The sequence below is a fragment of the Rutidosis leptorrhynchoides genome, chromosome 2 (assembly GCF_046630445.1).
Source record: "Rutidosis leptorrhynchoides isolate AG116_Rl617_1_P2 chromosome 2, CSIRO_AGI_Rlap_v1, whole genome shotgun sequence".
NCBI lineage: Eukaryota > Viridiplantae > Streptophyta > Magnoliopsida > Asterales > Asteraceae > Rutidosis > Rutidosis leptorrhynchoides.
The window spans coordinates 44,185,450-44,203,890 of NC_092334.1; positions in this window are offsets into that span (position 1 = coordinate 44,185,450).

Genomic DNA, 18,441 nt, shown 5'->3' on the forward strand with positions numbered 1-18,441 from the left:
GTGATATATTAATCTCTTAACATGTTTGATATTGTGTGATAGATGTCTACCTCTAGTACAAATCCCATCGACTCACCTAATAATAATGAAGAGTCGAATATATATTGGGAAGATTCACAAATTCCCGAAGAGGAACCGGAAGAAGAAGAGGTTCCGGAGGAGGAAATATTAGGAACCCCAGAAAAACATATAAGTAAAAGAAAACCCTCAACGAATGGACCAAAATTAATAATGGTCAATGGTGTTTCCACCGAGGAAGCAAAATATTGGGAAGATTACCAATTTTTCGATGAATCAGATCCCGATGAGGATTCCGATGATGTTATAGAAATTACCTCGACCCAATTTGAAAAAGCAAAAGAAAATAATAAGGGAAAAGGTTTAAAAATATAGAAACCTGATTCCAACCCCGATGAACTTTATATGTATCGGCAACACCCGTATTTCTTAAGTTGTAACAATAACCCGGGAACCTCTAAGCCACCAGGTTTTTCAAAACCATTTGTGAAAACAACGGCTCGTATTAGAGGAACATCATATATCCCTAAAAAATTAGCAAAACGAAACAGGTCTGAAGAGGAAGAAACTAGTGAGTCGGAATAAAGAGTTGTAATCATGAGGTGTAAAATATGTAAAATAAGTGTGCTTGTACTTTTCGTGTTGTATGTGAAAATTGCTTGTATTATTTGATAATTATCTTTTTCAAATCTAATTCTCATCTATTTTACAGTATAAAAACACAATGGACGTTAAGGATATACAACCAAAAATTTTAGAAGACCTACCCGGGGACATGATTGATGAAATCTTGTCTAAAGTCGGTCAGAATTCGTCGGCACAATTATTTATGGCAAAATTAGTTTGTAGAACATTTGAAGAACGTTCCAGGCAGGCCTTAGTTTATAAAAGGCTTTTATTTGAAAGATGGGGTATATCACATTGGGGACACCGTAAGTTACGCCGTGTTTTCTTTAAAGCGTTAAATGCGGGGAACCCAAATGCAATTTTACGCTACGGGTTAAAAACCTATTTTGACTCAACATATCCCAACGTAGGACTTCGTGAGTTAGAAAGAGCTTCTAACATGCAACATAAAGAAGCATGTTATGCTTACGAGTTAGTGATGTTCGCTTCTCACCAAAGTGAGAAAAGGAACACCGGATTACAACTTTTAAATAAAACCTTCCCACAAGTGACGGATTCAGTAGTTGGGGTGAGAAACAAGGTTTTTAGATTATTACAGGGTTGTTGGGCATTACAAAACCCTCGTCCCTTTGACGATGTTACAGCATGCTGTCTTGTCAACGGCCACAACGGTTATGTTCCACAAGACCAAGGATGGGAAATAGTCTTAGTAAAACCAGAATGCATGACTTGTTTCTGGACTTATGAATTACGTGTTTTTATTGCCTTTGTTGAACGACTTGCGTATTAACTAGGATTGTTGTCACAACTATTTTGTATCAAAGTTATTGTGTGCTATATTTCATGCTATATGTATTATAGCGGTATTGTAAGTTTGTAAAATATTGTATAAAATTTTGAACGCGAAATATTATTATAATCAGTTTTTCATATAGAATTGTAGTAGTCGAATGGTATATTAGCTACTAAGTATGAACTTAACGGGTAGGTACTACCCGAATTAAAACTATAAAACGCTAATATGAAGAAAAAGCTTTTATAAATGAGTTCATATTATGCTACGAAATACTATTGACTACTCTTAATATTCTATATGATTAACTTAATTCTTTTGGGCTATTTTTGAAGGAAATGGCACTGACGACTCGTCAGAATTTGAACATGAGCGAGGAAGACTTCCGTGTTTTCCTTGCAGCAAATATAGCCGCAGTACAGGTTGCGATGCAAAATAACAATAACTTTGAATCCAGCAATGGAACTAACGCCACGAGAACTCGTGTAGGATGCTCCTACAAAGAATTCACTGCCTGTAAACCTTTGGAATTCGATGGAACCGATGGTCCAATCGGATTAAAACGGTGGACTGAGAAGGTTGAATCGGTGTTTGCCATAAGTAAGTGCACTAAAGAAGACAAAGTAAAGTACGCTACGCATACCTTCACGGGTACTGCGTTAACATGGTGAAACACTTATCTAGAACAGGTGGGACAAGATGCTGCTTACGCACTACCGTGGTCAGCATTCAAACACTTAATGAGAGAGCAGTACCATCCCAGAAACGAGGTCAATAAGCTCAAGGTAGAGCTTAGAGGGTTACGAACACAAGGGTTTGATATTACCACGTACGAACGAAGATTCACAGAGTTGTGCCTATTGTGTCCGGGAGTGTTCGAAGATGAAGAAGAGAAAATAGACGCATTTGTAAAAGGGTTACCAGAAAGGATTCAAGAAGATGTGAGTTTACACGAGCCCGCCTCCATACTAAAGGCAAGTCGAATGGCTCACAAACTCATAAATCAGATTGAGGGATGGGAAGAAACCAGTGACAAGGGTCACAATTTTAACAATCAACACAACAATCACAACTACAATCGCACTAATTTTCGCAACAAAAAAAGCAACAACAACAACCACCCCATCAACAACTACAAAACCGTTTCAACAACAATAACAACCGCAACAACAACAATCCCAACAATAACAACAATAGGAAGAAACCATGTCAGAGGTGTGAAGGATACCATCCGACTGGGCTCTGTACGGCAGTGTACTAAGTGTAAAAGAAAGGGCCATGGTGCGACAAAGTGCGAAATCTACGGATCAATGGCTAAGGGAACAAATAATGTCGGAACAAGTTATGCCGACATTACCTGTTTCGGATGCGGGAAAAAGGGCCATTACAAAAATGCGTATCCAAATCAGGGGGATAATAATGGGCAAGGCCGAGGAAAAGTCTTCAATATTAATGCGATTGAAGCGCAGGAAGACCCGGAGCTTGTTACGGGTGCGTTTCTTATTGACAAAACATCTGCTTATGTGTTATTTGATTCGGGTGCAGATAGAAGCTATATGAGTAAGGATTTCTGTGCTAAAATAAGTTGTCAATTGACGCCTTTGGATAATAAATTTTTACTCGAATTAGCAAACGGTAAATTAATTACAGCAGATAAGATATGTCAGAATCGAGAAATTAAACTGGTTAGCGAAACGTTTAAGATTGATTTGATACCAGTAGAGTTAGGGAGTTTTGATGTGATAATCGGCATGGACTGGTTGAAAAAGGAGAGAGCGGAAATCGTATGTTACAAAAATGTGATTCGCATTGTAAGAGAAAAAGGAAAACCCTTAATGGTGTACGGAGGAAAGAGCAGCGCGAAGCTAAATCTTATTTATAATTTGAAGGCGCAAAAACTATTAAGAAAAGGTTGCTATGCCGTTCTAGCACACATCAAAGAAGTCAAACCCGACGAAAAGAACATCAATGATGTTCCCATCGCAAAAGAATTTCCCGATGTATTTCTGAAAGAATTACCGGGACTACCTCCACATCGATCCGTTGAATTTCAAATAGATCTTGTACCAGGAGCTGCACCAACAGCTCGTGCTCCATACAGACTCGCACCCAGCGAAATGAAGGAACTCCAAAGCCAAATACAAGAACTTTTAGAGCGTAGTTTTATACGACCAAGTACATCACCATGGGGAGCTCCTGTTTTGTTTGTCAAAAAGAAGGATGGTACATTCAGGTTGTGTATCGACTACCGAGAGTTGAACAAACTTACCATCAAGAACCGTTACCCACTACTGAGAATCGACGACTTATTTGATCAACTACAAGGTTCGTCAGTTTATTCGAAGATTGATTTACGTTTCGGATATCATCAAATGCGGGTGAAGGAGGATGATATTCCGAAGGCTGCTTTTAGGACGCGTTACAGTTATTACGAGTTTATGGTTATGCCGTTTGGTTTAACTAACACACCAGCTGTGTTCATGGACCTCATGAACCGAGTGTGTGGGCCATATCTTGACAAGTTTGTCATCATCTTCATCGATGACATACTTATCTACTCAAAGAATGATCAAGAGCACGAAGAACATTTGAGAAAAGTGCTAGAGTTGTTGAGGAAAGAAAAACTGTACGCTAAGTTTTCAAAGTGTGCATTTTGGTTGGAAGAAGTTCAATTCCTCGGTCACATAGTGAACAAAGAAGGTATTCAGGTGGATCCGGCAAAGATTGAAACCGTTGAAAAGTGGGAAACCCCGAAAACTCCGAAGCATATACGCCAATTTTTAGGACTGGCTGGTTACTACAGAAGATTCATCCAAGATTTTTCCAAAATAGTAAAACCCTTGACTGCATTAACGCATAAAGGGAAGAAATTTGAATGGAAGGATGAACAAGAGAAAGTGTTTCAGTTATTGAAGAAAAAGCTAACTACGGCACCTATATTGTCATTGCCTGAAGGGAATGATAATTTTGTGATATATTGTGACACCTCAAAGCAAGGTCTCGGTTGTGTATTAATGCAACGAACGAAAGTAATTACTTATGCATCTAGACAATTGAAGATTCACGAGCAGAATTATACGACGCATGATTTGGAATTAGGCGTGGTTGTTTTTGCATTAAAGACTTGGAGGCACTACTTATATGGGGTCAAAAGTATTATATATACCGATCACAAAAGTCTCCAACACATATTTAATCAGAAATAACTAAACATGAGGCAGCGTAGGTGGATTGAGTTATTGAATGATTACAATTTCAAGATTCGTTACCATCCGGGGAAGGCGAATGTGGTAGCAGACGCTTTGTGTAGAAAGGACAGAGAACCTATGCGGGTAAAAGCTATGAATATAATTATTCGTACTAACCTTACTACTCAAATAAAGGAGGCGCAATAGGGTGTCGTAAAAGAAGGGAATTTGAAGAATGAAATTAATAATGCTAAAAACGAACATATATTTCATAGCATTATCCTTCAAGAAAGACAAGCTTTTAGTTGCAATTGTTCTATTTACAAGTGATATTCGTTTAAATAATAACAGGTGAAGACAAAAGACAGATTCGATGAATTGAAGACGCAAATGACCACAACGCTAAAAAGTACAAAGTACAATCAAAGTGGTTCAAATTATTGATGAGAAACGTCTAAAAGTTACAAGAGTACGAGCCGCAAAACGCAAAGTACAAGATATTAAATAGTACGCAAGGACGTTCGAAAATCCGGAACCGAGACATGAACCAACTATCAACGCGCGACGCAACGGGCCTAAAATTACAAGTCAACTATGCACAAGAATACAATATAATATATATATATATATATATAATTATATAAAATGATATATATTATATTATATATTATTATAAACTCAGCAGCCCACGTTTTTGTTGCTTGGTGAGCTAGAAAAGCAGGCCATGCGATCGCATGGCCAGGAAGGTTTAAAACCATGCGATCCCATGGCTTCAAGTGTCAGGCCACATCTATAAATTGCAGCGTATTTCAGACGAATTTTACACACCTAATTCAATCTTCTCCCTAACTCTCTCAATATATATATATATATATATATATATATATATATATATATATATATATATATATATATATATATATATATATATATATATATATATATATATATATATATATATATATATATATATTTGTATATATATGTATATATGTATATATGTATATGTATATATTTATATTTATATTTATAATTTTAATTTTAATTTAGGATTAATAATAATAAGGTTATGGTAGCAAATGTTGTAAGTTTGTAAGTCGAAATTCTGTCAGTGTAACACTACGCGATTAATACTCATTGTAAGTTATGTTCAACCTTTTTAAATTAATGTCTCGTAGCTAAGTTATTATTATGCTTATTTAAATTGAAGTAATCATGATGTTGGGCTAAATATTAAAGACGGGGTTATTGAGCTTTGGACCATAATTGGGGTTTGGACAAAAGATCGTCACTTGTGAAAATTGGACTATGGGCTATTAATGGGCTTTATATTTGTTTAACTGAATGATAGTTCGTTAATTTAATATAGATATTTACAATTGGACGTACCTATAAATAACCACATACACTCGATCGGACACGATGGGCGAGATATTTATAAGTACTAATAATCGTTCATTTGACCGAACACGGGGATGGATTAATAGTCAATGGACTCATTAAAACAGGGGTGGATTACATACAAGCACACTTGGTGTAATTGATAACAAAGTATTAAAACCTTGGGTTACACGCAGTCGATATCCTGGTGTAATTATTAAACAAAGTATTAAGACCTTGTTACAGTTTAAGTCCCCAATTAGTTGGAATATTTGACTTCGGATATAAGGATAATTTGACGAGGACACTCGCACTTTATATTTATGACTGATGGACTGTTATGGACAAAAACCAGATGGACATATTGAATAATCCAGGACAAAGGACAATTAACCCATGGTAATAAATTAAAATCAACACGTCAAACATCATGATTAAGGAAGTTTAAATAAGCATAATTCCTTTGTTTTATATCTTATCGCACTTTTAATTATCGTACTTTTTAATTATCGCAATTTTATTTATCATCATTTTATTTATCGCACTTTTAATTATCGCATTTTTATTTATCGTCATTTACTTTACGCTTTAAATTAAATCATTTGTATATTTAATATTTTACATTAGGTTTTAATTGCGACTTAAGACATAAAATCGACAAATTGGTCATTAAACGGTAAAACCCCCTTTTTATAATAATAATAATAATACTTATATAAATATATATATTTATACAAATATAGTTTAAAAATATAGCGTTAAACTTGGCTAGTTCCCTGTGGACGAACCGGACTTACTAAAAACTATACTACTTTACGATTAGGTACACTGTCTATAGTATTGTTGCAAAGTTTAGGTATATCCACTCTAATAATAAATAAATAACTTGTGTAAAATTGTATCGTATTTAATGGTATTTCGAAATAAAAATATAACTATTTCGTATACACCTCGCATAACATCAAGTATTTTTGGCGCCACTGCCGGGGACCCCGAAAGCGAACGCTATATATAAAAAATATTAGCTTTTAAGCTATTTTTGTAAAAATATAATTTTATATAAGTTTTAAAATATAAAAATATAAAAGAAAAATATATTTTTATTTAAATTAAAAAGTTTATATTTTTATTTTTCTTTTGTTATAAATTGAAACTAATAAGTAATTTTTTTAAAAATATAAGTTTTTATTACATATTATTTTTTTATATAAATTTAAAAAACATAAAAAAAATATAAGTAAAAGTAATCCTGCCTGGTACTGTAGCAGCCCATAATCTGGCCTGGTACCCGAAGCCATGCGACCGCATGGTATTAAAACACTCAGCTCATGCGATCGCATGAGCTGATTGGACAGGTCTGGTACCTTTGACCAACGAATTAGGGTTAGTTTTATTATATAATTAATTATAATTAAGGTTTAATTAAAATATTAATTAGTTTAAATTAGTTTTATTTTTAGTTTTAATTAGTATTATTAAGTTTAATAATTATTAGTAAATATATAAAACTGATACTTTTATATAAGTAATATAAAAAAAATATTTTTATAAAAAAATTGTATTTTCATAACTTTAAGTTTTATTTCTATATTTCATATCTTTTTAATCGTTTAATCGTAATTTGTATATTTATCGTTCGTAATTAGATCGTAACTTAGTATTTTGCCGTAGTTACTTTATTTCTAGATTTTTAAGCTTTGCCGTAAAATCCCTTAAGTATTTTTTTCTTTAGACTAAGATTTAGGTGCTTTAGAATTTTGCGACGCCGTTTTAAGATTTTAGTACTTTTTAAGTTATTACCGTTTTGGATATAGAATTCCTTTTAAGCTTTAATACCTTTAGACGCAACTTTTAATATTTAGTTTTTAGACTTTTGAGTTTCGACGCTTTACTTTCTTATTATTATTTTTTGACCCTTTATTTTTCGACGCACTCTTTTTCTTTCTTATTTCTCGACGCTCTAGTTTTTAGGACATAGATTTTTTCTTCAAAATTTCGATGAAAAATTATTTTAAGTGGTTAAATTGATAGACATCCAAAATTTTCTGGTTCGTAGTAATAGTTGGATTTGTTAGTGGCGAGTTGTGGGCTTCCGATTTAAAGGGTCCTGGCTACCTGCTGCATCTATTGGCTATTCGAAACGTGGGCAAAATCAGAAAAGTCTATTAATTTGATAACTTATATAATTTTTATCTTTATAACTAATAGGATATTCAGTGAATGCACCGAGCAAAACGTTCACCACCTTTCATACGTTCACCACCTGTAACTCGATCAAGACATCTAGCCAATATTTTCGCCATTGATTTTTCTTTAGAATCGTCATCTAGTCGACCAAGTACTCCATTTCAAATTTCCGATAATCCATTTTTTGAACCCGACCTCACAATTGAGAATCCGGAGGATATTCAGGGACAATTCAGAGATCCTGAACCACTAATCATTCATCCTGAACCACAGATTACTCATCCAGAAATTGTTGAGGAAGAAACCATTAAATCGGAATCCTCTAGTGATTCAGATTCAACAAATTTAATCATGGAAAATCTGGAACCTCTAAGTATGGAAGACCGAATGAGGGCTAAACGCACTGGCCAAGGTCATGCCATTACTCAACCAGACATTAATGCACCAGATTATGAAATCGAAGGACAAATACTACACATGGTAACTAATCAATGCCAATTTAGTGGTGCGCCAAAATTAGATCCAAACGAACATCTTCGAACCTTTAATAGGATTTGTACTCTGTTTAAAATCAAAGAAGTTGAGGATGAACAGATCTATCTCATGTTATTTCCCTGAACTTTAAAGGGAGAAGCCAAAGATTGGTTAGAATCATTACCTGAAGGGGCGATTGATACATGGGATGTCTTAGTTGAAAATTTTCTTAAACAATTCTTTCCGGCATCTAAAGCTGTGAGACTTCAAGGAGAAATAGTTACGTTCACACAAAAACCAAATGAAACATTATATGAGGCGTGGACAAGATTTGGAAAATTATTGAGAGGATGTCATCAACATGGTTTAGACACTTATCAAATAGTACAAATATTATATTAAGGATGCGACATTACTACACGCAAAGACATTGATATAGCAGCTGGTGGTTCCATTATGAAGAAAACCGCAACTGAAGCTTACAAAATTATTGATAACACTGCTTCCCACTCACATGAGTGGTATTAAGAAAAAGACATCGTTAGATCATCTAAAGTGGCTAGAGCCGATTCTAGCCATGACTTTGATTCCATTTATGCAAAGATAGACGCTTTCGAAAGACGAATGGAAAAGATGACTAAAGATATTCATGCAATACGAATTAGTTGTGAGCAGTGTGGAGGACCACATTTGACAAAAGATTGTCTCGGTATTAAACAAACAATGGAACAAAGAGAGAATATTTCATACATGAACCAAAGGCCTGGAAATAATTATCAGAATAATTATCAACCGCCAAGACCAAACTACAATCAAAATTAGAATTATAACCGAAATGTTCCATACAACAACTAACAAGTTCCTAGCAATCAACAAGTATCTAATAATACTTACAATCAGCAAAGACCTATTTTTCCAAATAAACCACCACAAACCGATGATAAAAAACCAAATTTAGAAGATATGATGTCAAAGCTAGTTGAATATCAAACGCAGTTTTTCACATCTCAGAAACAAACTAATGAACAAAATGCTCAAGCATTTATAAATCAACAATCTTCTATTCAAAATCTGGAACAAGAAGTAAGTAACCTAGCAAGGTTGATAGGTGAAAGAAAACCGGGAAGTCTACCTAGTGATACAAATGCTAACCCCCGGAATGAAACAGCTAAAGCCATTACCACAAGAAGTGGTATTACACTTAAACCACCTGAAATGCCTGTAATTTCTGTTGACGCTATTCCTACTCCACAAGAACCACAGCCTGAGCAAGATAAGGAAACAGAACCGGTAGTTGAAAAGGTTAATGAAGATAACACAGTTAAGGCTAAGCCTTATGTTAAACCATACCAACCACCACTTCCTTACCCGAGTAAAATGAGAAAAGAAAGACTTGAAGCCAAGCAATCTAAATTCTTGGATATGTTTAAACAAATAAATGTCAATCTTCCTTTCATTGATGTGATTTCAGGAATGCCAAGATATGCTAAATTTCTGAAAGATCTAATCACAAATAGAAAGAAAATGGAAGAACTCTCGGCTGTTACTATGAATGCTAATTGTTCTGCAGTGCTGTTGAATAAACTACCAGAAAAATAATCAGATCCAGGAAGTTTCACAATTCCTTTTTTTCTGGGTAGTCTTAGTTAAATAGAAGCATTGACAGATTTAGGTGCTAGTATAAATTTAATGCCATATTCATTATACACTAAACTAGACCTGGGAGAATTAAAATCAACATGAATAAGCATACAACTAGCCGATCAATCAGTAAAATATCCTAGAGGGCTAATGGAAAACATGCTAGTTAAATTGGCGAATCTGAATTACCTATACTAATATCGTCTTCTCTTACTGAAAATGAAAAATCTCAACTCATTTCTGTGCTAAAAGCCATAAACCAGCTATTGCATGGAAGATTCATGACATTAAAGGCATAAGTCCTTCGTATTGCACACACAAAATCTTTATGGAAGAAGGTCATAAAACCTATGTGCAACGCCAACGAAGACTAAATCCTAATATGCAAGATGTTGTTAAGAAAGAAATTATTAAACTGCTAGATGCAGGTTTAATTTATCCAATCTCTGATAGTCCATGGGTAAGCCCAGTTCAATGTGTACCTAATAAGGGTGGCATGACTGTCATCACAAATGAGAAAAATGAGCTTATTCCTACTAGGACTGTAACAGGATGGCGTGTATGTATTGATTATAGAAAATTAAATGACGCCACCAGAAAAGATCACTTTCCCTTACCTTTTATTGATCAAATGTTGGAAAGATTAGCCGGAAATAGTTACTATTGTTTTCTTGATGGATTTTTCGAATATTTTCAAATTTCAATAGCACCCGAAGACCAAGAAAAAACCACCTTCACGTGCCCTTATGGTACTTTTGCTTACAAACGCATGCCATTTGGACTTTGCAACGCCCCTGCAACCTTTCAAAGGTGCATGATGGCGATTTTTCACGACATGATAGAAGAATGCATGGAAGTTTTCATGGATGACTTTTCAGTCTTCGGTGATACATTTGAAACATGTCTAGTTAATCTTGAACGAATGCTTATTAGATGCGAACAATCAAATCTAGTTCTTAATTGGGAGAAATGCCATTTCATGGTTAAAGAAGGCATCGTTCTTGGTCATAAAATTTTAAAGGAAGGAATTGATGTGGATAGAGCTAAAGTAGATGTAATTGCTAAACTTTCACATCCCACCAATGTTAGAGGAGTTAGGAGTTTTCTAGGTTATGCCGGTTTTTACCGACGTTTCATAAAAGATTTTTCTAAAATTACCACTCCTATGAATAAACTCCTAGAAAAATATGCTCCATTCATCTTTTTAGATGAATGCATCAAATCTTTTAATATTCTTAAAGAAAAACTCACTAATGTGCCGATCATGATAACTCCAAATTGGAATCTACCATTTGAACTTATGTGCGATGCAAGTGATTTTGCAATGGGAGCCGTTTTAGGACAAAGGATTTAAAAATAATTTTAACCTATTTATTACGCTAGTAAGACATTACAAGGAGCACAAACGAATTACATAACTACTGAAAAAGAACTTCTTGCCATTGTCTTTACTTTTTACAAATTTTGTTCATATCTCGTTCTAGCAAAAACGGTGGTCTATACCGACCATTCTACTCTTAGATACCTATTTTCAAAACAAGATGCCAAACCACGATTAATCTGTTGGATCTTACTCTTACAAGAATTAGATATTGAAATCCGAGACAAAAAGGGAGCAGAAAACCTCGCAGCCGATCATCTTTCTCGTCTTGAAAATCCTGAATTAGAAGTTCTAAATGAATCGGCCATACAAGATAACTTTTCTGATGAATATCTTTTGAAGATCGATTATAATGAAATTTCATAGTTTGCAGACTATGCAAACTACTTAGTATGTGGATTCCTTGAAAAATGGTTGTCGTACCAAAAACGAAAGAAATTCTTTAGTGATATAAAACACTATTTCTGGGAAGATCCACATTTGTTTAAAAGTTGTCCCAATAGAATAATACGCCGATGTGTATTCGGAGATGAAGCTAGTCAAATCTTAAACCATTGTCACACAGGACCAACAGGAGGGCATTATGGGCCTCAACTAACAGCAAGAAAAGTTTATGACGCTAGATTCTATTGGCCTACAATTTTCAAAGACGCACACCTTCTTTATAAATCCTGTGATGCTTGTCAAAGGGCCAGAAAAATAAGTCAACGTGATGAAATGCCACAAAATGTCATTCAAGTATGTGAAGTATTTGACATTTGGGGTATTGACTTTATGGGTCCATTTCCAAAATCTCATAATAATCTCGACATTCTCGTTGCTATTGATTATGTATCTAAATGGGCGGAAGTACAAGCTCTCCCAACTAACGATGCACGAGTTGTAGTCAACTTCTTAAAACGTCTTTTTGCTAGGTTCGGAACACCGAAAGCTTTAATAAGTGATCGGGGTACTCATTTTTGTAATAATCAACTTGAGAAAGTTCTCAAAAGATATGGAGTAACTCATAAAATCTCAACTGCTTATCATCCACAAACAAGTGGACAAGTTGAAAATATCAACCGAGCTTTAAAACGTATTCTAGAGAAAACTGTAGGATCAAATTCAAAGGAATGGTCCATGAAATTGGAGGATGCACTCTGGGATTTTAGAACAGCCTACAAAACTCCAATTGGAACCACACCTTTTAGACTCGTTTACAGAAAAGCATGTCACCTTCCAGTAGAAATTGAGCACAAAGCATTTTGGGCTTTGAAGACATGTAATCTTGATTTACATGAAGCCGGACGTTTACGATTAAGTCAACTAAACGAATTAGAAGAATTAAGAAATGAAGCATACGAAAATTCGTTAATCTATAAGGAGGGAACGAAGAAATGGCATGATAAAAGAATCAGAAGTTCAAAAGAATTCAAGGAAGGTGATAGAGTTCTTCTTTTCAATTCACGATTCAAGCTATTTCCTGGAAAATTGAAATCAAGATGGTCTGGACCATTCATAGTCAAAAGAGTTTTCCCATACGGAACAGTAGAATTAATAAATTCAAATGGGATTGAATTTAAGGTTAATGGTCACAGAGTTAAATATTACATAGATAATCCAATGGAAGTTGAAGATGAAGTTAATCACAATTTCGACACCACAGCTAAGTAAGTGTGGGAAGGTTCGAATCTTTTATGGGTAATAAGTATTTTTGTTAGAGTTAGATATTCTGTTTTCGTGTAGTTTTCGAGAATGGAATCCGAATGGTCTTTCCCTAGCAGACCCTAAAGAACTAGTCTTCTCCCTCCATTCTGAATTTTTATTTCTTTTAGGTTTTATGAGATGAAGAATTCCTTTGATCTGAACCATGGTCTACTACTACACGCTATGATTACTAAACATAATAATAACATCTTCCCGAGTGATCTGGTATCATTCATAAGAGGAAAAATGTACGAAGTAAGGAGAGAACTCAAGAAAGATCATTATAAGACACATTTTGGTAAAGGAAAATCAAAATCCACAACAAAAAGAAGAGCACGACACCTTGAAAGATGTCATAAATGCGAAAAATGGTCACATGAAGGTAAATGTTCGAACAATCAAACATATTCAAATACCGAATTTGTTACTCTATGCAGAGAAGGACCGTTCATATGTTTAGAAGAAAAGTTATTGAAAAATCGAGGTTACGCTTATGTAGCTATGGAAAACCAAATCACACGACTCTCCTATGAGTCGGCTAAAGCAGGTCTCTGAGAATTCTATATCACAGGTAAGTATGTACAGTTTTTATCTTTATTTATTGCTTTTAACCTTTTGATAATAAACGCTGAATCGTTCGCTATAAAGTATTAAATTGATATTCAATAAAATTAGGTATGCGAAACCGAAATTATTGATATCATACAAAAATTTATTACATCACGGTGAAATTTACCGTTTATTCTTAAGGTATAAATATCTTTAATCAATCAATCCAAAATATTTCAGAAATTCGTCAGGAGTAAAACTAGGTAAACTAGCCGAAATTACTTTACCCAAAAAGAGGGACGTATATTTTTGATAATATTTGATTGATTAAAGTGGGATAAAAGACCAAAAAGATTTTTAATTTTAATTTTTACCTTGTTTTTAAATTAATATTAAATTATTATTGTAAATTTTTAAAACCAATATATTTAAGTTTTTAAATATTTAAAAAAAATTAATATTTTCAATATAAGTTTGTAAAATTAATGTACAAAAATATTAATGATATTTATATAAATTTTAAATTTTATGTATTTTCAATTTAAGTTTGATGTGAATTTAAAAACAAAAATGTACTTTATTTCATTAAGTTAAAAATATGATTTTTAAAATTTGTCGTGAGTTGAAGATTAGGTCGTTGAACCGAAATTGCTTTACCCATGGGCGGGACTAGAAATTTTATTATAATTATTTTTAATTTTATTGATCTAAAGTATGCCAAAAAAACATAAAAAAATTCAAAAGCCTTAGCTTTTAAAACAATGCTTTAAAAAGACAAATTTTTAAAATTTTGTCGAGGGACGAACTAGGTCAACGTACCGAAACGCCTTCAATATAAAAACAAAATTTTAAATTTATTTCATTTTTTTTTTGTTTTATAAGTAATAGGTTTTATAAAAAAATAAAAAAAAGGAAAATACACCCCATGCGATCGCATGGGGTTTGTGAGACGACCCGTCCCAATCCATAAGGACGAATACAATAACATATGGATACATTACGAGGTATTTGACCTCTATATGATACATTTTACAAACATTGCATTCGTTTCTAAAAGACAATTTTCATTACATCGAAAGATGACAGGCATGCATACCATTTCATAATATCTAAACTATAAATGACCTAATCTGTCATTTACTTAACAATAATCTTTATCGAACTCAACAATTTAAATGCAACGTCTTTTGAAATATGCCATGAAAGACTCCAAGTAATATCTTTAAAAGGAGCAAATGCACAGCGGAAGATTTCTTTAATACCTGAGAATAAACATGCTTTCAAGTGTCAACTAAAAGGTTGGTGAGTTCATTAGTTTATCATAATCAACCATTTCCATAATTTTAATAGACCACAAGAATTCATTTATTCAATAATCATACACTCATAAGTGTTTAAAATTCATTTGTATGGATTGAACACCTGGTAACCGACCTTAACAAAATGCATCTAAAATATCCCCATATATAATCATCGAAGTACTAAAGCAGTTCAAATTCTCTGACTGGGGCGTGTCACAGCCCATAGATCTATCTTTAGGATTCGCGTCAATTGGTGGCAATTATAATAAACACCAATTCTTAGGTTACCAAGTTCAACAAGGGCGATATCCGGTATAACATTTCAACCATAGAATGTAGTTTCGATTACTTGTGTCTATTTCGTCAATCATTTATAAAAGCGCATGTATTCTCAGTCTCAAAAATATATATTGCAAAAGCATTTAAAAAGGGAGCAAATGAAACTCACAATATTGTATTTCGTAGTAAAAATACATATGACGTCATTGAACAAGTGCAAGGTTGCCCTCGGATTCACGAACCTATATTAAGTATATATATATATATATATTTATATGTTGGTCAATAACTGTCTAATAATTTAGGTCAGGTCATAGTGTATCGCAATCCTAATGCTCGAGATCGATATGCAACAGTCAACAAAAGTCTATTTGACTCAAGATGATTTACAAAATTTTATTCATGTTTATTATATAACTTAAATAGTCGTTTTATATATTTAAATATATTTATCAGATTTTATTAAAGTAAAAATAATACAAGTCATTTATTAATAAATAAAAATTTATATTGAAATTTATATTAAAATTTATATATGCTAAAAATATACTTGTATATATCTTAAGTAATATAATTTATAAAGTTCACTTAATATCATAAAAATATAGTGGTATGTAATATTAATGTAAATTATATTACGTGTCGTAAAAATATCTTTGTATCACATATTTATTTGTTATTGATAATAACAATAATAAGTAAAAGTTGTATTATATCGTAATAATAATAATAATTATTATTATTCTACTAATAATAATAAATACAATATTTATATTTACTAAAGACGATATTAATTATGATAAAATGATAATTCTAATCATGATAATCTTAATAATAATGAAACTTTTTAATATTAACTGTAATAATAATAATTATTTCATAAAAATAATAATTATATTAAAAATGATAATTTTTATTAATAATAATACTAAAATGATAATAAAAATGATATTTTATAATAACAATGATATTTCTATTAACAATAATAGGTTTAGTAAAAATGATAGTTTTAATATTAATAATACTTTTAATAGTAATAGTAATGATAAAAATATTGAAAATGATATTTTTATCTAAATCAATATCTTACCATATTTTAATTTCATCATGATACTCATACTCATTATTTCCTAATCGATTTGTTTAATAGTTTTTAATCCTCTTTTATATCGCATTTATAATAATGATAATAATAATAATAATAATAATAATAATGATAATAGTAATAATAGTAATGATAATGTTAAATAATAATTTTAATGATAATAACGGTAGTAATACTAATAAAAATGACAATTCTTAATAATAATAATACTTATAACGATAATGATATTGATAATAATAATAATAATTATTAGATAATAATTATAATGACGATAATAACGACGATAGTAATAATAATCATTTTAACAATAAATATACTAAAATTAATAATAATTCAGTTGACTATATCTTTTAATCCGTTCATCGAAATCACACGAGTTCTAAAGGAAAAGTTCTTAATTTTTCGCTAGCTTTCCAACGACATGCATATCATATACCTTACCTCAGTAGTATATGTATCTAATTCAGGATTCAACATAACCTATCTACCGACAATAATAAACATACAAGCATGCATGATCCTATATACTCGAGCACTAGTCAGGGATACACTAATAATATATAAAAGTTAAGTTATGAGTGCTCACGTATTAATATTGAGATTCAATATTGCAGGAAAGGAACGTAGACGCAACGGAGATGATAAACACTAGATTGCCCTCACGAGTATACCCCCGAATAATACCCATCACCTCCATAGCTATAACCCATAATTTTTTTAATTCCATCCCGCTTGAAAAACCCGTTTTGAAATAACCCGCTCATGACCTCGTCGTAATATTTTATGTATAATACTAATAATAATGTGGAGTAAATATATATATATGTAAATCGATTGAGAGAGTTTAGAGAAATATATTTTCAAGTTTCTATGAAATAATGAAACCTATTGAATTCTATTTATAATAGATTTTTGAATTATTAAAGTGAATTATTAAAGTATGAATTATTAAAGTGAATTATTAAAGTATGAATTATTAAAGTGAATTATTAAAATGAATTATTAAAGTATGAATTATTAAAGTGAATTATTAAAGTTAAAGTAAAGTAAGAGTAAAGTAAAGGTAAAGTTAAAAAGTATAAAACTATGTACGTATAATACACGTATAAATATATATAATATTAATTTAAATCGTTATACATATTTAATAAAATAAAATATAAATATCGTTATCTTTATCATACTGGTTAAGTAATGAGTTGTCAAAAGTGGTTCTAGATATTTATAAAAGTTATATACATTTTAGTAATAAAGTTCTTTTTAAACTGAAAACGTTTTTGTACGTTTGAAACTAAATCAATTAAATATGATAATTTTGTTTTCCAAAACTAAATATTTTTAAGAATCATTTTGTTAAAAAGTTAAAATAATGGAAATCGTTATATCATAAAACGTATAATAGGTTTCAAGTTTTTTTTTTAAATTACCGTTTGTTAGTGAAACGTGGGATAAAGTCCAATGATTAATATAAGTGTATGAAACCATCTTAATGTAAAATGTTGATTTACTTAACTTTTCGATATCTATTTTCTAAGTTATCTATACTCCCAAATTTCACTTTCACCCTAAATAATATGAAAGTTAACTAGTTAACACCTATATAGGAAAATTGAACAGGAAACTCCACTAACCCTTGTCTAGTTCCTGTTAATTGACACATTTGTTCTTACTTATAAATCACTTTACCATTTTCCGAATGTTGTCAAAAAGAATAGATTTCTTAAATCACAGTAGACCTCATAACATAGACCCGTAATCATATTACAATGTATCTGATAATTCAATCATTTGATATTATCTTTTAATTCCGTCGATAAATATATTAAACATAT